Source organism: Triturus cristatus, chromosome 2_2 (assembly GCF_964204655.1).
Source record: "Triturus cristatus chromosome 2_2, aTriCri1.1, whole genome shotgun sequence".
Classification (NCBI taxonomy): Eukaryota; Metazoa; Chordata; class Amphibia; order Caudata; family Salamandridae; genus Triturus; species Triturus cristatus.
Genome location: NC_140582.1, coordinates 143,022,147 through 143,047,170, shown reverse-complemented (window position 1 = coordinate 143,047,170; position 25,024 = coordinate 143,022,147). Strand labels below are relative to the sequence as shown.

The 25,024-nt window shown below is 47.9% G+C and overlaps 1 long non-coding RNA gene across 2 annotated transcripts in view; it reads right to left on the bottom strand.

The window, feature by feature from the left end:
• Window positions 1–25,024, bottom strand: part of LOC146861981 (uncharacterized) — an 84,059-nt gene that overhangs the window by 6,856 nt on the left and 52,179 nt on the right. The window contains exons 4-5 of one of the 2 annotated variants that reach the window (XR_014978356.1): window positions 18,429–18,698; window positions 15,340–16,911 (exon numbers count right to left, since the gene is read on the bottom strand). The exons of the other annotated variant lie outside the window; for it this stretch is intronic. This is a non-coding gene — a long non-coding RNA (uncharacterized LOC146861981). Of the gene's footprint in view, window positions 1–15,339; window positions 16,912–18,428; window positions 18,699–25,024 lie in introns of those variants that run through there. 2 annotated transcript variants of the gene reach the window in all.

Here is a 25,024-nt window from a genome sequence, read left to right as displayed (position 1 = left end):
ATCACTCAGGCACTAGCCGTGCACTCCTCCATTCGCCCAGACATTACCCCTGCATTCATACAATCACCCAGGCATTGCCCATGCACTCCTTCAATTACTCATGCAGTGCCCATGCAGTCATACATGCACTCAGGCACTTCTGTGGCACTCATGCAATCACGAAGCACTATCCATGCACTTATAAAATGATCAAGGCACTACCTATACACTTGTCTAATCGCTCAGGCACTACCTATGAACTCTTCCATTCATGTAGATATTACCCATGCATTCATGCAATCACTTACGCATTATCCATGTACTCCTTCAATAACTGAGGCAGTGCCCATGTAGTCATACAATCACTCAGGCACTACCTATGCACTCTTGTAATAACCTAGGCTCTACCCTTGCACTCCTTCAGCCATCCTGGCACTATTTATGCACTCCTTCAATCACCCAGCCACTACGCATACACTTATAAAATTACTACGCCACTGCCTATGCACTTGTGTAATCACCCAGGCACTTCCAATACACTTCTCCATTCACCCAAACATTACCCCTGCATTCATAGAATCACCTAGGCATTAGCCATGCACCACTTCAATCACTCAGGCAGTACCGAAGCAGTTGTACATGTGCTAAGGCAGTTCTGTACCACTTATGTAATCACCCAAGCACTACCCATGCAGTCTTCCAATCATCCACACACTACTCCTGCATTCATGCAATCGCCCTGCTACTACTCATGCACTCCTCCAATCACCCCAAAACTAACCAGGCAGGGCTACATGCACCCATGTACTACCAATGCACTCTTCCATACACGCACGCATTACCTATGCACTCCTTCAATCACCCAGACATTATACCTACACTTATACAATCACAGAAGCATTACCCATGCACTCCTTCAATCACTCAGGCACTTCCCTTACAGTCACGCAATAACCCAGGCACTATTTATGCACTCATAGAATAACTTAGGCACTACTCTTGCACTCCTCCAGTCATCCTGGTACTATCCATGCACTCCTACAATCACCCACCACTACCTATGCACTTATAAAATCACCAAGGCACTACCGATACACTCGCCTAATCACTCAGGCAGTAGCCATGCACTCCTCTATTTACCCAAATATTACCCCTGAATTCATACAATCTCCTAGGCATTACCCATGCACTCCTTCAATCAGTCACGCACTGCTCATGCAGTCATACAGGTACTAAGGCACTTCTGTGGCACTCATGTAATCACCCAAGCACTACCCATGCAGTATTCCAATCATCCACAGACTACTGCTGCACTCATGGAATCACCCTACTACTACTCATGCATTCCTTCATTCACCCAGGAACTACCCATACAGTCCTACATGCATCCAGGCACTACCCATGAACTCTTCCTTGCACTCCTTCAATCACTCAGACATTACCCCTGGACTCATGCAATCACACAGACATTAGCCATGCACTCGTTCAATCACTCAGACACTATCCCGGCAATCACGCAATCACCCAGCCACTTCCCATGCACTTATAAAATCACCCAGACACTGTGTAAACACTCGTCTAATCACTCAGGCACTACCCATACACTCCTCTATTCACCAAGGACCTCATTTATAAGGCCCTTTGAGCCTCCAGAACGTCACAGAAATCGTAAATCTGTGGCAGTGCCAAAAGCTTACGCTTCCCTAGGGGAAGCGTCAGGGAGGTGCAACAGAGGAGAAATATCTTTATTTCTCCTCATTTTTCCTCTTTCTATGTGTGCTGGATTCTGCAGCAGACATAGAAAGAGGAAAAAGCCTCTTGTGATTATTTTTGTACAGAAAGGTTTCTCTTCCTGTACAAGAAAAATCATCCCCTCAATGCAGGCACCCTTGCACCATGATGCAAAGGTGCCTGCGTTGGTGCACGGCAGCTCATTGTGCTCTGGCACAGGGGAAAAGGATAGGAATGGGCCGTATATTTTAGATATGGCGCATTCCTGCCCTTTTCTTTTGCCGTAGGGCAGGGCAGGAGGAAGGCCTGCTGCGCTGCCCTATGGCAAAACCTCATAAATAAGGCCCCCAGACATTACCCTTGCAGTCATGTTATCATATCAGGAAGAGACCTGGGCCCACCCTACTAAAATCTGTTGCCTACCACTTGGCTTTTTCTATAAGCCTACGATGATAACACCGACCCTTGTACATGCACCTCCTATACAAGTAGAAAATAGATTTGCCACACTAGTAGGTCTGGATGGGCTAGAATTTTCCACAGATCGAGCTGCCCCAACTATTTCTGTGCCAGTCTCAGACCCTCCTTTTTGCATCTATGTCAGGGTCTGGCATAACCGAAAACTTGGAAATGACACTCTGAAATTTCTGAGTTCGAATATAACAGGATTGCACTCTAAATTGTTATGCCCTGAGTGGATCTCATTTATTACCCAATATGACATCTTAGTGTTACAGGAAACCTGGTCTACAAAATAATCACATATTAATGGCTTTGTTAGTATCCATAACCTAGCGCCCCCCTCAAGTTCTGGTTGTGCTATCGAGGGGTTGGTGACTTGGGTCAACATTAAAGCAGGAGGAAGTGGTAAGATTGTTAAAACAAATAATTTCAACCTTCTAACGATAAGATATAAAAGAGGAGGCACATTATATTTAATTAACTGCTATAATAATGATTTTACTAACGTGCCAAACATTAACATATCATCATTATCTGTTCATATATCCCTTCTTCGGCATAAGATCTCAGACAGTGGGCAGCCTGCAGGAATATGTATAGGAGACGATTTAATATAAGACTTCACTCAGTTTCTAGATTCATTTCACACATAAGAAACCAGCACCCTGATCTCACAAAGGCTAGTGCCATTGAGAGCAGTCTTGATGGTAGGGGACGCAAGTTGATTTCTTTGTTGGCTGCATATGATCTAGTTAATATTATGGATCTCGCGTGTACTGATGTTGATACTCCCCCTACTCTTACAGGACGAGGCCCTGGTTCCACTATTGACTATATCTTTATATCTTCCTTCCTTATATACCACATATCACATGGTAAAGTGCTTTCCTCTAGTTTCAGTGACCATAATCCCATTGAAGCCCATCTAATGATGGCTTCTAGGCCAAAGTACAATAAGGCAACAACTTGATCCCTCAACAGATGGCCTAAGATTAAGATGGAGATCTGTAGCACCAGAACTCTTTTTTCATAAGGTTATATGTTATTTTAATTTATAGCGAGCACGGATACTCACGAGTTTCCCGGTGCGATGCCTAACAAAAAAGGGTGAGAAAGTCTCTTTATGCAAAAAGATGTGTTTTCAAGTTTTTCTTAAATATTGCTGGGTCTTGAATATTACGTCAGGCAAGGGGTGGTGCATTCCAAGCAACAGCGGCCTTCCTTGCCATTAAACTGCCACCTAGCCTCTGGTATTTGAATCGGGGAACCTGAACAAGGTGAAGGGAGGAAGAGCGCAGCTGTCTAGATGGTACATAGTAAGAGAACCGTTTTTGTAGGTAGGATGGGCTGAGACTGTGCAAAGCTCGGTGGGCCAAAACCAGTGATATGAACTTCACCCTTTCTGCCACGGGCAGCCAATGCAGAGATCGCAGATGATAACGCACGCTGATTCTGGCAGAGATGTCCAAAAGAAGTCTGGCTGCCCCGATTTGGACCACCTGGAGCTTTCTCAACAAACATCCCGGAATGCCCATGTAAAGAGCACTGGCATAAACTATCCGGGACAAAATAAGTGCACAGGTGACCGTTTCTCTTGCTGCCTAGGAAAGGAGAGGAAAAAACTTCCTCAGAGTCTTGAGAAGACCAAAGCAGTTGCCGTGCAATTTCTTGAGATCGTATGAGAAAGAAAGACTCTCATTGAACCATACCCCCAAGTTCTTGGCCAGCTTCCCAGCAGAAGTAGGCAAGGGAGACTCAGGAGGCCAGAGAGATTCCCGGAAGTTGGGAGGAAATTTTCCGTAAAGAAGGATCTATGACTTCTCCTCATTACATTTTAATTGTGCAGCCGCTAGCCATTTGAAAATGGATGAGAGACAGTGATGAACCGAGGAAACTGACTCATCACTATTGTCCCATGTAAATAGCAGCTGGGTGTCATCAGCATAAACCATCACCCTAGTTCCCAAACTCTCGGCCAGATAGATCAAAGGTGTCATATAGATGTTAAAGAGAAGGGGATTAAGGGACGACCCCTGGGGGACTCCCGTTGACACAGACTGTAGAGAGGGGGAGGATGGCAGAATCCAAATCTGCTGGGCCTGCCCTTCTAGGAAGGATCTAAGCCAGTTCCATACAGCACCTGACACACCGGTATGGACGATAGGAGCTTCCACGCGATCCACGTTCCTCTCCATGCACCAACAAAACCATTTTTTCCAAATGTTATTGTATCTATAGTGCGGTCCAGGTTCCCAAGATTCTCTGAGGAGAGTGAGAGCTGATGATGAAAGGCCAGACAATTCGTTGGATTGCCTGACACTTTCCAAGCAAGAAGGTTCAAATTCCCGGAAATGATTAGGTGATGATCTTCTCCGTCTGTGTTGGAAACCAGACCCTTGATCGCTGGAATGAGGAAGGGAATGTCGCAGGACAGTTCCAGAGTAGTCGGGAACCATGCCTGAGACGGCCAAAACAGGGTTATTAGAACCAAGGAGCATTGGTCTTTTCTGACCTTCTGTAGGACCCTTTGGATCATAGCAAAGGGAGGGAAGGCATAACCCTGAAGGTTGGACCAGCATTGGAGGAAAGCATTCACCGCTAGAGCGCCCAGGTCTGGCATCCAGGTGAAATATTTTGGAATGTCAATCTGGCAAATAAGTCCACATCCAGTGGACCCCAAAAATGAAAGAGAACATTGAAAACATTCACGTTGAGTTTCCAATCGGTGAGGTCTGAAAGGAATCTTGAGTTCCAATCCGCAGATAGGTTCGACTTTCTGGGAAGGTATTCTGCCTTCAGAGAGATCTTGTGTTCTAAGCAAAACATCCAGAGTTTCTTGGCTAAAGCAGATAGGTCTGCAGATATGGTACCGCCAAGGCGGTTGATATATGAGACTGCGGAGATGTTGTCCATCTTCAGAAGAACAGATCTCCCTTGAAGTGAGTGTTTGAAGCTCATTAGTGCGTATAGCCTGCTGTAAGTTCTAAGAAATTTATATGAGGGGAAGATTCCGTGAGAGACCAAGCGCCACCAGTGTTTTGCTCGAGGAGGAGAGCACCCCAACCGTGTAGGCTGGCGTCTGATTCCAGAATAAATTCCGGGGCAGAGCTGAAGATTGCTTTTCCATTCCAGGCATCCAAGTTCTCCAGCCACCATGAAAGTTCTGACCTGGGTTACTGATCTAAGGTCACAAAATCTCTGTACCAGAGACCAGACCTGAGAGCCTTCCCTTTTAGTCTTTGAAGGGCACGGTAATTCAGAGGACCCGGAAAGATAGCTTAGATGGAGGAGGAAAGGAGGCCAAGAAGTCTGGCTGATTCTCGTAGGGTTAGAGATTCTTGTCTTCGAACATACCTGATCTCTTTTCGAATTTTGGCAATTTTCTTGGTAGGTAGAAGGAGAAGGCAGCTCGAGGTATCTACATTGAAGCCCAGAAATTCTAGCGACTTGGAGGGAGTTAGGATAGATTTTTCCCTTTTTATAATGAAGCCGAGACTTTTGATAAGCTCCATGGAAGTATTGAGGTCTTTCAATATTTGAGAGTAGAGTTGGGACATGATACGGATGTCGTCTAGATAAATGATGAGACGAATACCCCTCTCTCTCAGAAGAGAGACAATAGTCCTCATGATCTTGGTAAAGCACCAAAGCGCAGAGGAAAGACCGAAAAGAAGAGCTTGGAATTGGAAAAGACGCTTCTTCCAGATAAATTGGAGAAAGCGTTTTTGTTCTTGGGCCATAGGGATGGTAAAGTAAGCGTCCTTTAAGTCTAGTTTCACCAACCAATCTCCTTTCAAGAGAAGGTCCCTGAGGAGGTGAATGCCTTCCATTTTGAAGTGTCTGTAAACTAGGTACTTGTTTACTTCCCGAAGGTTTATGACTGGTCTCCACCCTTTTTCCTTTTTTTGAACGAGGAAAAGAGTGCTGACAAAGGTTTTTAAGGACCATGGAACTTGTTCGATAGCTCCTTTTTGAAGCATTGAAGAGATTTCCTCTTCGAAAATTTTCTGATGTTCTTCCGAAAGTGTTAGAGGTTCTGGGAGTTGTGATTGAAAAGGATTGTCTATAAAGTCTATTTTGATACCCTGAATGGTTTCGAGAACCCATGGGTCTTGAGTTAGAGATTCCCATATGTGGTAAAATTATCTTAGTCTGCCCCCTACTTGGGAAGAAGAGGAAGACTTACTTTGAAGGTTGGAGTTGTTTGGATTTCCACGGGATCTGTAGCCTCTGTTTCGTGGTCCTCTGCCTCGTTGGGGATAGAATTGCTGGTTGGATGGGTAGAAGCCTCTACCAGTACCTCTGAATGTTGAGAAGGGCCGTTGATTGCCACGGCCGGAAGAGCGGCCTCTTCTTCCAGCCTGTCCAAAAAGGTTGGTGTTGAATATGCGTTTCATGTTTGCTTGAGCCCTATCGAGGGCAGTAAAGGTTGCGACGTATTTACCTATTGATTTAATCATGCCCTCTCCGAAGGAGTGGCCCTTAGGGTTATCGGAGGGTTCTTTTTTGGCTAAATCACCCAGTGTAGGATTGATCTTGGTGAGGATGGTTCTCCTTCTTTCGATGTTGAGGCTGGAATTGTCATTGCCAAGGAGTACGATGGCTCTTTGTCTCCAGCCTCGAATGAGGTTAACATCAAGGGGGGTGTTGGAAATGTGTGATTCTTTGGCTAAGTCTAGAATCCTGGTGAGTGGGCCGAGGATGTCAAGTAAGCGGTCCTGACAACCTTTAAGAGCTCTCTCTAGACCTTTTCTAGGGTCCTTCCCCAGTTTACATAGGAATTTGATCAGGTCAAGGTCAAGGTTAGGGGTTTGCGAAACCTTATCTTACGTTTTTGGAGGAAGAAGGGGAGTCGAGTTCACCGGGGTTGTTGAATTCGAGGTCTTTGTCATCTAGGTCCAGTACGAATTCATCATGATGGTTAGTAAAACTTTCTTCCTCCTCCTCAGAGTCAGAGACTGCATCATTCTGAGTAGTATTAGAATTTGTGCCGCGACGGGCACCGGTCATATTTGTGCTGCTAGGGACACCCATCATATTTGTGCCATGAGGGACACCATTATCATTTGAGGCGCAATGGCCTCCCATCAACAGTGAGGTGCTAGGACCTCCCAAATCAATTGAGGTGCTACGACCGCCCATAGTGCAGTCAGAAGGGTGATCACAATTTTTTGATTTTTTGCTTGTACTGACATCGTCGTGGAGATCCCCGTGGACAAAGGAGAGAGATCTCTTAGAAGACATCACTTCTTTAAGAGTAGAAAGCATACAGGATCTAATTTCTTTCTGCAGGAAAAGTTTAAATGAATCATTGTCATGATTGGGAGAGCTGGCAGTAGCGATGTCTGAATCAAATTCTGACATATTATATTGGAAAGGCCGTGTTATGGCTGGCCTTGAAATGATGTCTGAATAAATAATTAATTTGCTTAAAGTAGGTGGTTGATCTTGCTCTTTTTTTTTTTGGGTGATCAGGGTAAACTTATTTATAATGGTGGCAAGGTTTAAATAATGGTATTAACCTCTGTAGTCTGAAAGTAGTATCCCCCTTTTTTTTTTTTTTTAAGCTAGAGCAAAACTATCTCCGGCAGCAGCTGATGATAGTGAAGTAACTGAAAGCTTTGCTCGAGCTCAGATGCTGCCAGTTAAGCGATTAGAGGAAAGGCCGTAGGGTGAGGGCTAGCGTGACGGCACCGTTGCTAAGGTGCTTTTCTTTGAGGGGTCGACGCGCTCGCGAGGACAGAGCGAGCGCGTCGGTGAAATTGTATAAACCTTCGAATAAATCTTTGGGGTTTTATTCCTGTGCCAGAAACAGTATGCCATTAAAGAATCAAAAGCGGAATTGCGGCGCGAGGCCGATGCCGGTGGATGTGAGGGAAGGGAGTTTGTTCTGTCTTCGATAAAAGCGAAGTTGCAAAGAGGTATTTCCAATGGGAGGGGGCAGGGAGGAGCGGGTAAGGTGACAAACTTAATAGGAAGTCGTTGGGAAGGGGTGAGCGGGGGAAGAAAACCCAGGATCACCCCACAAAAGCGAGGAAACAAGCCATGAAGGCAAAAGCGCTAGGAATAATAATATGTAAAGGGCAAAGAGGATACCATTATGTTACAAATCAACATTACAATGGCATTTCAATCATTACATGTGTCTAGATCAAAACAAGAAGAGATGTTACTTATCTGCATGCGAGCCGCATTTAAAAGAGGCAGTCTGTCTGCCCCTCATGCCATTTATAGCTTGTGCTCACTGCATTCTAGAACTGTTTTCTTTGTACTCTTGTGCGGCTGCTTGTGATCTGCATTAAAAGATTAATGCATAATGTAGCCTCCGGTCTTGTAATGAAATATATGGGACAAGTTCTTAGAATCTTACCAACTAAGATGGATGAGAGACTGCCGTGAACTGGGACAGATGTGCGCCCATTGGGCATTAGTAATGGCAATTGGATCATGGGCACTATCCGGCTGGGCGGGCTGTTGGTGTCTCTGTCCCTGTACCAGTGGTGCAACCTCTTCCAGCACCCTTCCCATCCCGCCACGTGCCACATAGGCACAGGATCTTACACCACAGCCGACACAGCACATCACAGCACCGAACAACATTATTTGTTTATTGTTATTGTGTTAACCAAGTTTGCACTGACTGTCAGAGAATAGGATTGTCACTAGACATTGATAATGACACAGGAGGTGTCGATAGTTACTGCATCTGGTGTCTGTCAACTATCATTGTGATGTATACGAGGGGAGTCTTGTCTAGATGTCTCAGGATGAATGTTTGGTTGGGAGGGTTGCACTGATTTCCTAGACCATTGTGCACATGCGACTGTGATAAAAATTCGATAAAAAATTACTCTGCTAAAAAAAGTTCATTTTGAGGAGGTCACGGTCAGACAAGGTAAGGTAGGTGAGCTAATGGTATGTTCCCTTTTTTCTATTGTACCAGCTTTTCACAAAAAGTCAGTCGTAACTGGCTCTGTCACTGATTTTCTGGCATTTTGGAGTTGAGCTTTACAAGTACATTATTGATTGTCATTTAGAGCTACCTGGATGACACGACTATGACTCTTCCCCAACAAATTGGACTTCCAGGTTGGAGTTAGATCTGCAAATCACTCTGTTCCTGTGTATTTACATTCAATATGAAATGCCTCAGTCTCAGGATGGGTGAAGTGCGGATTCTCAGCGTGATCAGTCCACTATTGTGATTGCACGCATATTATTGTATAATGTATATTCTCGTGGTTTAAAAGGCATGACATGGAGCATTTTGGAATTTGTATACATGGATTATATATAGGAAACAAATGTTTCATCCAGCACGGCAATAAGAAAATACCATATTGGACCCACACCTTGTACAGGACTGATTGATAACGACAACTTTTATTTCATCTGACAGAGATTCAGCTTCCTCAACACAAGCATGTCCGCTGTTTTCCAGTGACTATTGAAGCAAATCTGAGTAACTACTCACTAAACATGTTCCCGGTAATATTTCAGAGACATTTGGGCCCAGATTTACAAAGATTTTGTATTGGGGTCGCTTCTCGTTTTTTTGACGAAGCCCGAAGCAAAATTCTCTTTGGTATTTCATGTCAATTTGTGTGAGTTTGCAAGAAAAAGTTACTCAATGCAGTGCATTGTGCTGCCTTGCATTACTTTGTCTCAGGTAGGAGTCCCATGGGTGGTTCACAGGCGCTTCTGCGCATCCACCCATGGATTGTGATGCAAAAACATATTTACAAAGTGATGTAGACTTGAGTTTGTGTCAAAATTATGCACTTTACTGAGGCTGGCATAACAAGGAGAAATATGTTTATTTCTCCTCCTTTCCTCTTTGCAAGTGTGCTGCATTCAGCAGCACACATGGAACAAAATGCCTCCAAGGATATTTTTTGTATAGGAAGGTACTCCTTCCTGCACAAGAACTAGAGAAAAAGAGCCTTATGCCATTTCTTTGAAGACATGGCACAGCTCTGCTCTCTCACTTCCACACAATGCAGTACACTGACTTAATTGCTACTCTGTAGTGCATGAATATTTTTGTAATTATGTCCTAAAGATTTAGGGGCATATTATCAGGAACGGCGCTAAAATTATCGCTGCTTTAGCGGCAGGAAACTATAGCTACAGCGGCGATAATGGGCTTGATAATATGCCACAGAGAATTCCAATAGAAGCCCATGTTCACACCAGAACATGGGCTTCTATTGGAATTCACAAGGGCATATTATCAAGCCCATTATCACCGCTTTAGCGGCAGTTTCCTGCCGCTAAAGCGGCGATAATTTTAACGCCGTTCTTGATAATACGCCCCTCAGATAACTATTCCCCTCAGTGGATATCACAGACCGAAGGCTCTTCCTTACCTGCTGTGTGTCCAACCGGTCTGGAGTTGGTTCTTTCTTTGGGGCATTTTTGTAGCAATTAATACATTTCTGCTGACCTCAATTCAACTGAGTCCTGGTACTGGTCTGTTGACACTGGGTGTGGAAATGTAGGAACACTGGTGCCATTTGCATTAACGTTGCCTTACATGATTGCCTACATGAAGTTTTTCCACGTGATTAGCTTGATGAAACAAGAATCATGACCATATGGCCTCCACTTTGACCCCGTCAGTAAATTCTCATCCTCAATTAGCACAATCTGGTGGATTGGTAACTCTGGGATGCACAATTACAGTGATATTATAAACAATATCATATGGCTGCCCGACGGAAAAGGAATGACACCAGAAATCAGCAGCTAATTCTGAGATTCACTATTTCACATCCAAATGCTTGGACACCCACGCTTTATTTCAATTTTGAGTCATGAAGTTTGTTCATGATTTGTACTGCTGTGTCCAAATCCCAACACGCATTTCTGATGGATGAACTCTTAGGGCCTGGTTATTAAACCAGCTACAAATAGTTTTAATGACAATAATTGGTTCTTCAGCATCAACTAGTGTGTATTTAGTGCTTGACCCTTCAATTTTTGGGCATGAGCAGCCATAATATATTTACCCTGGTAATTTCTGACTCACAATTCCAGCAGCCTTTACCTATTGGAACAATTGCCAACTTTAGTGAGAGGTGTATTACAGTCACATCTCCTGAAGAGTTCCAGATTTGTTGTAAAGTGGTAGATGGGAAAAGGGAAACAGTAATCGGATGAAATCATTTTTCACACTAGTTCATTATTGATGGATTCAAGTTGATCACAATTTTCTCCCATACTTGGAACTACAGGTTGATTTGGTTACTTTGGTTGTCAGTTCCTGGTGTACACAAGATAACACTGAGGGGTCGATTCCGATCCGGGTCCGACAGCTCTCCAAGAGCTGTTCGTAGCCTTAACTCGCGGCCGACCCATACCCGGAGCCGGTCCGTCCTGGCGATGCAGTACGATGCGCATAACTGACAAAAATCCGACCGACACGTAGGCTGTGATTCAAGCTCTATTCTTCGTTCGAGCCATATCTCTGAACGCCGAACCGAGTCGCCCGGAAGCAGTATCCATAGCGTATTTCCTATGCATCGGACGGGTCGCCACGTACGGCACGTCACAGCATCCGGAAAAGAAGCATATCAGCTACGATTTGCGACAGAACTCAATCCACAGCTACGAGACGGACCAGCTTGCAAAGGGTACGAGATGGAGCAACAAGCAGCACGTAGGAGACAAACACATCATGAATCCCATCGCGCATGTCCTACCAGTACTATACATCTATGACCGGATCAGGAACATACGCGGATGGCACAGACGGTAAGTCAGACACCCACCACACAAACAAACGACATGTACCCGCAAATTGTTACACACACACAGGGGAGCCATATCCTGGCCACTAACAACAGGCCACCATAGGGGTTGCATGGCCAGCACCACTACCACCCCCACCCATAGGGATTATGTTGCCCATCACTACTGCCACCCCCACCCATAGAGCCTATGTTGCCCATCACCACTGCCACTACCCACCCATAGGGAACCTGTTGACGATCACTACTGCCACCACCACCCATAGGGCTTATGTTGCCCATCACTACTGTCGCCCCCACCCATAGGGGACCTGTTGCCCAGCACCCCTGCCACCCCCACCCATAGGGCATATGTTGCCCATCACTACTGCCACCCCCACCCATAGGGCTTATGCTGCCCATCACTACTGCCACCTCTAACCATAGGGCTTATGTTGCCCATCACTACTGCCACCCCCACCCATAGGGGACCTGTTGCCCATCACGACAGCCACCTCCGCCCATAGGGGACCTGTGGCCCATCACTACTGCCACCCCCACCCCTAGGGGACCTGTTGCCCAGCACCCCTGCCACCCCCACCCATAGGGCCTATGTTGCCCATCACTACTATCACCCCCACCCATAGGGGACCTGTTGCCCATCACTCCAGCCAGTCCCACTCATAGGGCTTATGTTGCCCATCACTACTGCCACCCCCACCCATAGAACCTATGTTGCCCATCACTAATGCCACCCCCACTCATAGGATGGGTGATGCGCCACACATCCATCATACACCAACATTAGGTATGTCAGCAAAATACATCCCCCCTAACATCATGACAAGAGTGTGTAGTCTGTGACAAATGCCCACAACAGTGATTATGACTTTGAACATACAATGTAACTACCATCACATGTGTGACCAAAAACTGAGTGTGGCCTACACAAGGCAAGCATCACTAGCACTGTGTCAATGTAAAAAATAACACCCCCTCACTGTGTAGAACAAAAGTTAAGTGTGTGCTTCCAAACTGCAGCAGATGTTGAGCATTGTGGTGATGGGGTCCAAAACCCTCTCATCACAGTGATCAAAAGGTAAGTGTCATCATGGTCAAAGCTGCAAATGCCAAACAGCATGTATGATTTCTGGTCCCAACACATGAAACACTTTTGGGCCAAAGTAGTGGTTGTGTCCCATACCCACAGAGAAGTGGTGAGGCTAACAGTGCTGTGAAAACCTAACATACTCTCGGCCATGTGCAGACAAGCCCCACCCATGGGGGCTGACAATGCATACAGTGTACAATGACACAAAAGCAGAAGTGACCATCACAAAGCATGCACACATCTCGAAAATAGTCACACAAATCAAAACAACCTGTGTAGACTGTAGGTGTCAGGTCACAAACTCCCATTCCTTGCCAGCAATAACACCTAACAACCAGGATGAATGTACAGAATGATGTGATATGACTCACAGGGACATCAGGGTAAATCACAAAAACAACATCCAGACAATGGCCCACAACAGCAATACCAATGCACTGGTGCAGATGCACAAACACAAACAGGCAACCTCACACTGCACATCTGACACAACATGTGTGTGTGTGTGTCTCGGTATCCAGAGGCAACTACACAACACATGAGGGGGGCTGAACCACAGCGAGACAGATGTGGACACAGTGCCATACAAAAGTAAACCATCAATGGTCCCCCCCTTAGTGGGCAATCTGGCATTCTGAGATGAGAGGGAGCACAACAGATACATGTGACACAAGCTGGAATGAACAGCAACTAACACAGCAAGAGACTGACACACAACAGCACTACCCCCAGATACCAGACAGTGGGATGACACAAGCATGCATGGCACGTCCACTGTGCTGACAAAGGTAGATGTTGTACAAACTGTGAAACCCAGACATGGGTCCTGTGCCACAAACGTACATCACACCTACACAAACACAAATCACTCAGCATGGCCCGTCATCCATGGACAAACGGGAGCTAGGGGCCCATCCATGCAAACATTTACATTAGTCCACCCTCAACACCACACACCCTGAACTGCACCAATGTGCATCTGTGAAGCACACATAGACAGGTGACATTGCACATGCACCCATGACAAACACAGAAATGTTGGGAGGAACAAAGGTGCACAGACTCATCACACAAGGACAGTTTACAACCCTGGTGAATGACAGACATACTGCACAGTATGCGGTATATGACCATGATGTCAAAGATCCCGTAACATGCAGAATACCTGCCACAGTCCCAGGACAATGCAGAAGCCAAGGAGAACCACAAGTCACACATGCTGACACCTGCAAACATTGCAGCCCTGAACCGGACAAGTGGGAGCAGTCACACACACATGCACATGTCTCAATCACTGAAAGGTACCACCTAGGGACAACGACATGATATTGCGAACAAACAAGTGCCTTGGGGACCCCTGACTGTGTCCCATCTGCGTCTGACAACATCATCACCGCTCAAAACAGACAAATCCCTTTGATGAAACACCAATTAACAGTAGTGTGTCATGCACCCACACATCTGGTGGCCCATGGCAAAGTTATAGGATGAACACAGTACCACTCAACAAGCCTCAACAACAGGAACATATCAAGGGAACACTGTCTGTGTATGAAAAGGGATGTGGACACACATACACATGCCCACACAACACACAACATGGGCCCAGGCAATGTCACGGAACAACACACTTACTTGAGGGGACTCAACTCCTGTGGAAGCTCAGCTGTGCCAAACATAGCCCCAGCAGGTCTCAGTCATGTCAGCAGAACACTTGGTCAGTCAGCCATCAGTTACCACACAATGAAGGCCCTGGTCACAACAGCCTGGGTACGACAGTGTCCCTTAAGTCATCTGCACATACTCAATACATATGTCCAGCAAGTTGCACAGAGGACCCAGTTGCTCCTACACCAATGATGCCCACACTTACATGGCCAGTGGAGATGTGCCCACAGTCAGGGAAATAGACAAATTGGACAATGGGAAGCACATCATATGTGCATGTGTGCAAGCCACAGATGTGACCATGCAAATGAAATGTTTACAGAGTGTCCACAAATTGTTAATCATGACACACCCATTTAGCTGCAAAGGACGATATGGATAACGACCAGAATAGGATACATATTTCATGGACCACATGGAGTACCTCACATCAACACCTCAGTATTCAACATTTGAAATCCAGCATTACAACTGCAAGGTCATGCTAAACATCATCAACATAATGTACAGCTAAATCAAAATCACAAGGATAAAGAAAAAAGCTTTATTCAGCAGATGAAGAATTCAAAGTCCTTTCAAATCAAAGGCCAATGGCCAGTCCATATCCAAATGACAAGATGTTAACTTGAGTGACAACTGTCACACGTTGCTTGCCTGCACTGGTAAGGACAAGGGACATCCCCTCGGAGGGGCATACATGGGGGCAGGCCAGGCACCGCAGGGACAGGATCAGGGTGCAGCAGAAGGAGGCAGTGAAGGGGTGGTGGATGCAGGAGAGTCACTGGCAACTGCAGTGGAGCTGTCTGAAGTAGTGTGTGCAGTCACAAGTGTGGGGCACAAGTCAGATGGGGTGTGTGCCGGCACAACTGCAGTGGGCAGGTCAGATGGAGTGGACTGGGTCCCCACTGCAGTGCCCAAGTCAGACTTGGTGGTCATGGACTCCACTGCAGTGCCTAACTCAAAGGGAGCGGAATAGGGTTCAGGTGAGGTCGGCAGGACAGAGGGGGGGACACGGTCACCACATCAGTGGCACTAACTGTCCGACCGGGGGTGGAACAGCAAGTGTTAGGGGGAGGGCCTCTGAATTTTGGGGATGGTGTCTCTGTGGGTGGGGGAACCTGGGGCAAGGTGTGGCGGGGGAAACTCTGGAGTGGTGGCCTGGGGGATGTAGGACAGAGACTTTGCCGTTGAGCTGCGGGGGTGGGGTCTTGCTCTTCTGGCTCCGGGGGGACTTGCGGGTGGGGGCCTCAGTCTGACTGTGCCTGGGGAAGGGTGTCCGGGTGTGAGGGGCATCCCCTCTGTGTGTGGGGACTTCATCTTCCCCTTGTAAGCTGGATCTGCTGGGTCGGTGGGGAAGAGGCCAAGGTCACAGAGGAAGAGCTTTTGTGGAGATGGGGTTGCAGGTGAGGCAAGGGAAGGGGGCTGGGAGGGATAGGTATCGGAGGAGTGCGGAGTGGTTGTGGATGACTGTGTGCATACCATCCCCTGTGAGTGTGGTATCAGTCCCCTGCACTTGCTTGTGTGCATGTCTAGACCTTGGTTTGGGTGTTTGTGTGCTGCTCGTGTCTGTGGGTTTGTGAGAATGTGCAGGTGTGTGTGCTTGGGACGGTAGGGTGCTGGGAATCGTGGGTGGTGCAGGGATAGGAGGGGTGTGGGACAGTTGGAGGAGGGACACTGCTGCCATCAGAGAGGAGGCCAAGGACTGATTGGTCCTCTGTAAGGCAGACATGCCCAATGAGATGCCCTCCATGAACAACACCAGTCGTTTCAACAGACCGGTGTGTGCATGGAGGACATGCAGCATTGATGTCTGTCCTACATGGATCTGTCTAAGCAAGTCCACAGACTCATCACTCAGGGCAGCAGGGGACACAGGGGCAGGGGTGCAGTGCTTGGCACAAAGGAGACATGCTCCCGAACACGGGAGCCTCCACGTACCTCTGGGATGGGAGCCAATGGGAGGGTGGTGATGGTGGTGGTGGGGGCGGTGGCGAGGACAGCCTCACTAGCTGGGGTTTGGTGGCTGCTGACTCCCGCCTCCACAAGGGAGTCATCCTCCGAGCTGCTGTGGCCCTCAGCTGGGGTGGATGGTGCTGAGGACTCCTCCGTGTGGCTCCACTCGCCCTACGTGCCACTGGGTCCCTCCGACTCCTCATCTTCTGTCCTAGACAGGCTCTGTGGCTCCTCCTGATCTGTGGAGCTGTCCCCTCCTGTGGCCCGTGGATGTATCTGGATAGAATTAGGAAAAAAGAGAACAACATCAGTCACCTGCACTGACTGCACACACCACAGTGAGTACATCGCATCACAGGGCTTGCCCTGGCATCATCAGCTGAACACTGCTCAAAGTGCTCACACTGTTTAGAAAAAGCCAATTGTCAGTCTCATGGCATGCATATCCCTCCGGGACTTGCACCCATATGTCTGTTGCATGTTGGACGCTAATAACCCAATGTGCCGACATGCACCACCCACACATTTGTTGGACATGCAAGTGAACATGTAGGAGTATGTCACTATACACACAGCACATCTCTTGCCACTGACATGGTACAGGTGTCAGGATGAAGGGATGGGCAGAGACTCATTTCACATGCTTTTGATGCATGCCTACAAGACACACTATGATGTTCTCATTTCCTGATAGTCAATGCCACAATGGGGTGCATGGAGCACACTTGAACACAATGCAGAATCACTCATAGCAAGTTAAATGCCATGGCACTGGCATGCCAGGAAAGTCAGTCAACACTGTCTCCTGTCACAGGGGCATGGCATCCAGACAACAACAGTATGCACTGTGTCACAATCATAGCTCAGGGGTAAAGCAAACTCTGCTGCTGACAAGTGCACTTGCCCATCCCCTGCAAACAACATATCCCTGACCCAGAAGACCCCACATCATACAAATCAGACATATGAGTCTCAGCGAACACAACTCCCTGTACATTAGCACATCATAGTCTGCTGTGCATGTAACCTAGCTGCCTGAAGTGCACAGTTGCATACACCATTGTGCACTGTCAGGTGATCACACACCTATATGTCACACAGGTCTTGTCTCTCATAGTCACATCTCAGATGTCCTGCTGACCCTCAAACTCATGAACACCCCAGTTGTACGTAACAGGAAGCCACAACACAATGACACAGAGGCAGACACCTGAAGGCACATGTCAGTAAGCACAGCCTGTAAGTTGATACACAGGAGTGGGATTACAGAGTGTTTCTAAATGCCCTTGAGTAGGCATGGCTGTCCAGGTCTACATGAAACAGTGTTTAGCCCTGGACAGTAGTCAGGTGGCTAAGCAAGTGTGACACACTTGATATACATACTCCTGAGGCACACAAATTGGAGCCCCTTGCTGCATGGGTTTGTTTGAAATACCCCAGCCACAAGTGGCGAGTCAGACCAGCAATTGTAACACATATCAAGGGCACACACAGATCACATGTCAGATCTCAGGCATTGTGTAAACAATTGACCCACCCATGAAACACACAACAGAGTCACGGTAACAGATGCTGTCCGGAAGCTGAAGCATAGCTGACTGCAGGGGCACAGTGCCCTAGTGACACAAGCAACAGACTGGGGCCACACCTGTGGATCAGATGAGGAGGGTGCATCACACAATTGAGGGACATGAGTATTGGACTACAAGACTTACGTAATGTGGAAGTGTGACCAGGCCAAAAGACTGCAATTAGCATGTCAGACATAGCACACAGGTTAGGCACGGACTTACCCCCTCCTTTTTGCTGTCTGGCCTTCAGCTGCCCATCCAGGTCCAGGAAGACCACCGCCAATATCCAGAGCATGTGGCGGGTCAGGGTCCGGTGTCCGCCCCTCCTGCGAGGAGGCGACAGCTTCAGCTGGACCCTTGCGATCCTCCGGGTCAAGCCCGAAGGTCCTGCCACCTCTTATGGCAGTTGCGGATCCGGCGCTTGTAGACCCCCACTGATCTAACTGCCCGGGCGATGGTCAGCGATATTTCCTGCTTCTGGTGGGCATCAACCTGTGAGGATGACAAAGTTAAAAGTCCATTAACACACATGCCGCATATTTGTGCTGCACTCAGTTGGATATACATGTCATCATCACAAAGGAAAATAAGTGACACAGGTAGTGCACCCATGGAAAAGGACAAATGCCCTGCATGTCTGACATGTTAACAATGCCTGGGAAGTTGAAGCTTGCACAAATGCACTTTAGCTGCAGAACACCTGTTCATTACATGTACCTACACACTTTGGTGGATGAAAGTACTCAGTGAGTATGCTTGCCACTGGTATACACACTGCTAGTACTGCTAGTCAGACAACATGCACAATAAGGAAGGCAGTGGATTTCCCATACAGCTTGCTGTACTGTGGAAGGCGCCCATCCAGCAGGGCCTGGTTCTCCTCCTCAGTGAAGTCTGGGGCCCTCTCCAGAGTACGTGCCATAGCAGGAGCCAGAGGATGCAGAGACAGCAGCAGTGGCAGCAGGGATGTGGTCCAGTAGCATGTAGTGCAGGCAAGTGAGCTCCCTGGGGGCCAGCCAGCCTTATATCTGTGCTGCAGAGGCAGACTGTGCCATATGTCCAGAGTGATAGGTCCAACAGAGTTGCATTCTATGAACCTGGCCAATCCATGGAAATGTACGACTCGTACACGTCTTCCGCATCGTTCAAATCTTCACCTTCATAAAACCCTAGGAATTGCAACATTGTTGGAGGCATCCAACTAAATTTCCAGCGCACAACTCGTACAAGTTTTGAATCTGCATCCGTCTCCATGACAGTCGAGAGCCAATGGGTGCACCCGGCTCGGTCAACTCACTGTACAACACGTATTTTGAAAATACACATGCACCCGTCTCCATACGATTCAATGGCCAAGGCGTACACCTGTCTCGGACCATGCCTGCCCAACGCGCATGCATGATAGTCCCCCATGTTGGGCCTCATTGCAGGCAATGGCTAAGCGTACGCATGGCTCGGTCATGAACCGTGCAATGCGTACGCATTGTCACCCGCGTCGGAACTCATTGAAGTCAATGGCAAAGCGGATGCACGGCTCGGTCATGAACCGTGCAATGCGTATGCATTGTCGACCGCGCCTGGCCTCATTGCAGTCAATGGCAAAGCATTCGCACGGCTCGGTCATGAACTGTGCAATGCATACGCATTGTCACCCGCGTCGGACTTCATTGCAGTCAATGGCTAAGCGTACGCATGGCTCGGTCCTTAACTGTGCAATGCGTACGCATTGTCACCCATGTCGGGCCTCATTGCAGTCAATGGCAAAGCATACGCATGGCCCGGTCATGAACCGTGCAATGCGTGCGCATTGTCACCCGCGTCGGACCTCATTGCAGTCAATGACTAAGCGTACGCATGGCTCGGTCATAAACCATGCAATGCGTATGCATTGTCACCCGCGTCAGACCTCATTGCAGTCAATGGCAAAGCGTACGCACGGCTCGGTCCTGAACTGTGTCATGCGTATGCATTGTCACCCGCGTCAGGCCTCATTGCAGTCAATGGCAAAGCGTACGTACGGCTCGGTCATGAATCGTGCAATGCGTACGCATTGTCACCCGCGTCGGGCCTCATTGGTGTGACTATTTGATGGCTTCAACACACAATTACTTGCCAGGGACTCAGGTGCACACCTACCACACTACAGCATTGGCCACGCAGTGTCCCATGGCATGTAAGGCTGCATTTTCTGTGTGTTGGGGGGGAACATTTGGTTTGCTGTGTGGCACTTTTGTTCAGCCACTCACATGTGGGTAGGATCATTTGTGTGTTGTGCACATTACCACTGTGATGTGGAATTGTACAGTTATTGGCATAAGTCATGGACACAGTTGCAGGTTGGATATGTTAAGGACATGTCACATACACCTTGAGTCCTGGGGGTGATGGCATGTACGTCACAGTGAGACCTGTAGCCACAATTCTGATGTACACCCATAGTCTATGTGCATGTTGTGTCTCAGATGTGGCTGATCAAATGTGCCCAATGGGAGACAGTCTCCACATCCATGTTGTTTGTGCATCAACCTTGATGTTGTGTGTGTGTCTAAGAGACATACATGTAGGGCCTGCAGAGACAACAGTAGCCACTACCTGTGGGACTCACGGTTGCCTTGTGGGGTGTACATGATACGCCATGTCATGTCAGTGTCAATGTGGCAATACAGGGACCCTGGGTATCTGCATGGCAAAGATCCGTGATGTCTGGGAGACATCAGGCCTCACTTGTCACTGTGGTGTGTGTTTGTAACGTCACAGCAGTACATAGGTAGGGTGACACAGCCCAATGATTGGCCATTGCACTACATGGGACTTATGTGGACATGTGGACTTGGGATGTGAGGTGATGGCCATGTAGGTGACATATGTGTCCATGCCCAACTGCACACACCTCAGTACATTGTGTATTTGCATGATGTCTCATGTGATATTTTGCTTGGTCATAGCCACATGGGTGGATGAACCGACAATCGTCCTTTGTGCATCTCTGTTCTACAGGGCACCAGCTGTCCATAGACCGTTCCCAGACCTTGAACCCATGCAGGAACGCGACTGCATCCGACGGTACCGCTTCACCAGGCCACTGATTGAGTAGTTGGCGGAGCAGTTGGCACCACATCTGCTATCTGGCCGGACATACCCTACAGCACTGACACCAGAGGTGAAGGTGATGGCAGCCCTGCACTTCTTTGCTACTGGTACCTTCCAGTACAATGTGACTACTGCTGGTGGTATGTCTCAAACTATGTTTAGTCATGTGCTACGCGATGTCTTGGAGGGGATGTTGCATTTCCTTGACCTGTACATCAAGTTCCCTAGCCCAGCTCAACTCCCTGAAATAAGGGATGCCTTTTATACACTGGGGAGCATGCCGAAAGTCATCGGATCCATTGATGGTACACATGTGGCCCTGATACCACCACAGGCACATGAGCAGGCATACCGGAACAGGAAACATTTCCACTCCATCAATGCTCTGGTGGTCTGTCTTGCAGACATGTGTATCACACATGTGTGTGCATGTTTCCCCGGTTCTGCACACCATGCCTACACCATGAGGAGCAGTCGCATTGCAACACTGATGTCACAGATGCCAGACCAGCGTGCCTGGCTTGTCGGTGTGTACTGACTGTTTACCATTGTGTGTGTTTGGCAATGTTGTATTCCACCCTCCTTCAAAACTCTGCTAATTGTTCAATTGTTTGTGTGTAGGTGACTCCGGATACCCCAACATGCCGTGGTTGCTGACTCCCCTCAGGAACCCTGTGACACCAGCCGAGATGTGCTACAATGAGGCACTTGGTTGGAGCAGGAGGGTGATTGAGCGGACATGTGGTCTCCTGAAAAGCCACTTCCGCTGCCTGGACAAGACCGGAGGGGCCGTCCCATATGACCCTGCAAAGGTGTGCAAAATTATCCTTGTATGCTGCATGCTACACAACATGGCAGTGCGGAAGAAGTTGCCTCTCATCCAGGATGATGATGACCGACCTCTGTCACCTGTGGAGGATCCAGGACTGGACCACGATGCCAGTGATGATGGTGATGAGGGTGACGTGTGCACACAGCTCATCAACAACTTCTTCACCTTAATGTGAGTTTACAGGGTTGTTATGTCAATGTATGGAGTTAGCCTGAAATGTGTTGTGGCTGCTCTGTTGCTGTTTGAGTGTGTCTGTGTGCCACTTGACTGGATGTGTGCAGTGATGTGTCCATTCAGGTGGTCTGTACTCCACAATAGTGTAGAATTGCTCATTTGTTTCTGTGTAGGTTTCTTGTGACATGTTTTGTGCATGTGTATTGCATTTCTCTCCTGTTCTGCTGTGCTTTTGACTGTGTCTTGTGTCTGTCCTTCCCAGGGTACTTTGCCTGTTGTTTGGTCAACACTGACCCCCAACACCCAGAATCCAACATCAGTGTGGGAGTTGTCAATTCTCATCAAGTGATGTGCCACACACCCCTGGACTTCAATTCTCAGACACTTTGGGACTGTGTGTCCACTGTAACGTACAATAACCTTGCAACTATTTTGGAATAAACAAGTTGCTGATGCGTAATGAACCTGTGCTATGCTTTGTTAAGTCCTTTGTCTGTCTACCCACATCTGAGTGACATTTGCTTACCTCACCTGTGGACTTGTTACCACTGACTGTGGATAGGTGTTGTGTCTGTGTATATCAATGTGTTTCAGGCCAACATCATTGTGTGCGATGAGTTACATGGACATGGTGAGAATGTGTTGTGGTGCCATAGTGGTGTGTCTCCCTCACATGTGTCACATCGCCATGACTCACATAATGGTGGTCACATTGTTGTAGTATTTGGCATGCACTGTGTTGTTTAGCAGATCAACATCTCCATGACACATGACAAGTTGGAATCACAACAGAGGGAGGTATGGTGTACTGGTGAGTTTATTTACATACATGTGTGAGGATAGTGCACAGGAAGTGGGTGCTGTACATTGGGTTTTGAATCCAAAGTTCACAGTAGAGTTGGAAGTGTTGGTGGATGAAATGTCCAGAGTAAAGTCCACAGTCATCTGCTACATTGGACCAACATGAACCCTCCATGTCATGTAGGCAAGTTGTGTCAGATACGACAAGGTGAATGGGTTGCGCACAAAGAGCATTGTCCAGAACAGGTTTAGAGGTCCTGGTGGATGTGCTGGGGCATCTGCGTCTCACATGTCCTTCTTTGGACGACCCCTCTTCTTCTTGGGGGGGATCCTCAGGTGCAGGCCTCTGCGGTGCAGGGGACTCTCCGCCAGAGTCATCCTCGGTCCCTGTGGCACTGGCAGATGGTGTGGCCACAGATGTTGTGGCCACACAGGAAGGTATGGACATGTTTGTTCTGATCTGGTGGAGGCATTGGAGTATGTCCCGATGCACCGCAGTAAGTGCATCCCACTTTGCCTCCATGCGGGCATGGTGGGCAGCCTGCTCCTGTTGAATGTCCTTGAGGATCCCCACTACCTGGCCAAATCCTCCGGTGCTATCCTGGTATGCATCTATTTTGCATGCCAGTTGGGGGTCATCATGCAGTCCAGACCCCTCTGCAAGCCACGCCCTCTGCCTCCCACCCCTCCCAGCACCCCTATCCTCACGGGCAGGACCAGCGGCGGCACGCACAGGTGACACTGGGACCCCTTGGGTGGTATTGCTGGTGGTGTTGTCTGTAGCTTTCTGGGGGTCCTGTGTCCCTGTGCTGTCGGTGTTCTGTGGCCTTGGTCTCTCTGTGTTGGCGGGGGTGCCCTGTCTGTTTCCAGATGCTGGAGGCATGGGTACGGGGAGTGCAGATGTTGGTGCTGCTGGTGCTGCATGATGACTCACACCAGAGGTGCCAGGTTGTTCGTCCTCATCCGAAGAGGACAGAGACAAATTCAAACCAGAGAGCTGAGGGTCCACCAGAGTCTGGGACAGGGACTCCTGTTCATTTGGGGCTGTGTACCCAGCACTACCTGTGTTTGGAAGAGACACACAATGTAAGTTAGGTTTCTACAGGAATCAATGGTTCACAGACATGACATTTTCTACTGTACGTCCGGACGCCTGCCTGTACACTGCTTTGTCCAGGCTTGTCACGGACAGAGATTGATATTGTTGTTGCACATTGCCCAGCCAAAATGAAACATTTCATTGAGCATGTCGAAGTGTATGCATGCCAAGCTCATGTATAGAATTGTCTGTACATGACCATTACTACTCAAGGGCCATCATGTTGCTGACACAGGCGTGTCATCCCTGTACACATGTGAGCTTTAACAAGGACATACGTGCTATTCCACTGAGGATATGTTGTAGTATTGGGGTATGTGTGGTAGCAGATTTTGCTAGTCTTTGTGTGCCACATTGGTGTATTAGTACGACATGGTCACAGTCCGATATGCCTGTGATCTCTTTGGAGGAAGTGTTTTTTTACAGTGTTCCTAGTTCCCATCACATTTCATACAAGTGATGATGTCACCATCGTTAATGAGTCTGGTGCTGAGTTTTGTACGTGCATATGTGATTTGACTTGTCAATGTTCTCCATAATGACGGATTGGGCAAGGTAGCACTCTGGCTTTTAAATGCTCATGACAGTGAGGGCCGTTGGTGTGTGTGTTGCAGTTTGGCTGCTGTGAGTAGCATGTCTCCTCCAATGCAGTCCAGGTTAAACCTTGAGTCTACAGTGTCTATATCAGTGAGTGGTGTGTTGTGTGTAGGATGCATATGTTTCAGCATGATGTAGGAGTGGAATGCAGCTCACAACAGCACAGAGTGTGAATGAGACCATGCTATGGTGTTGGCTATATTGGTGTGTCCATTCCATTCACTG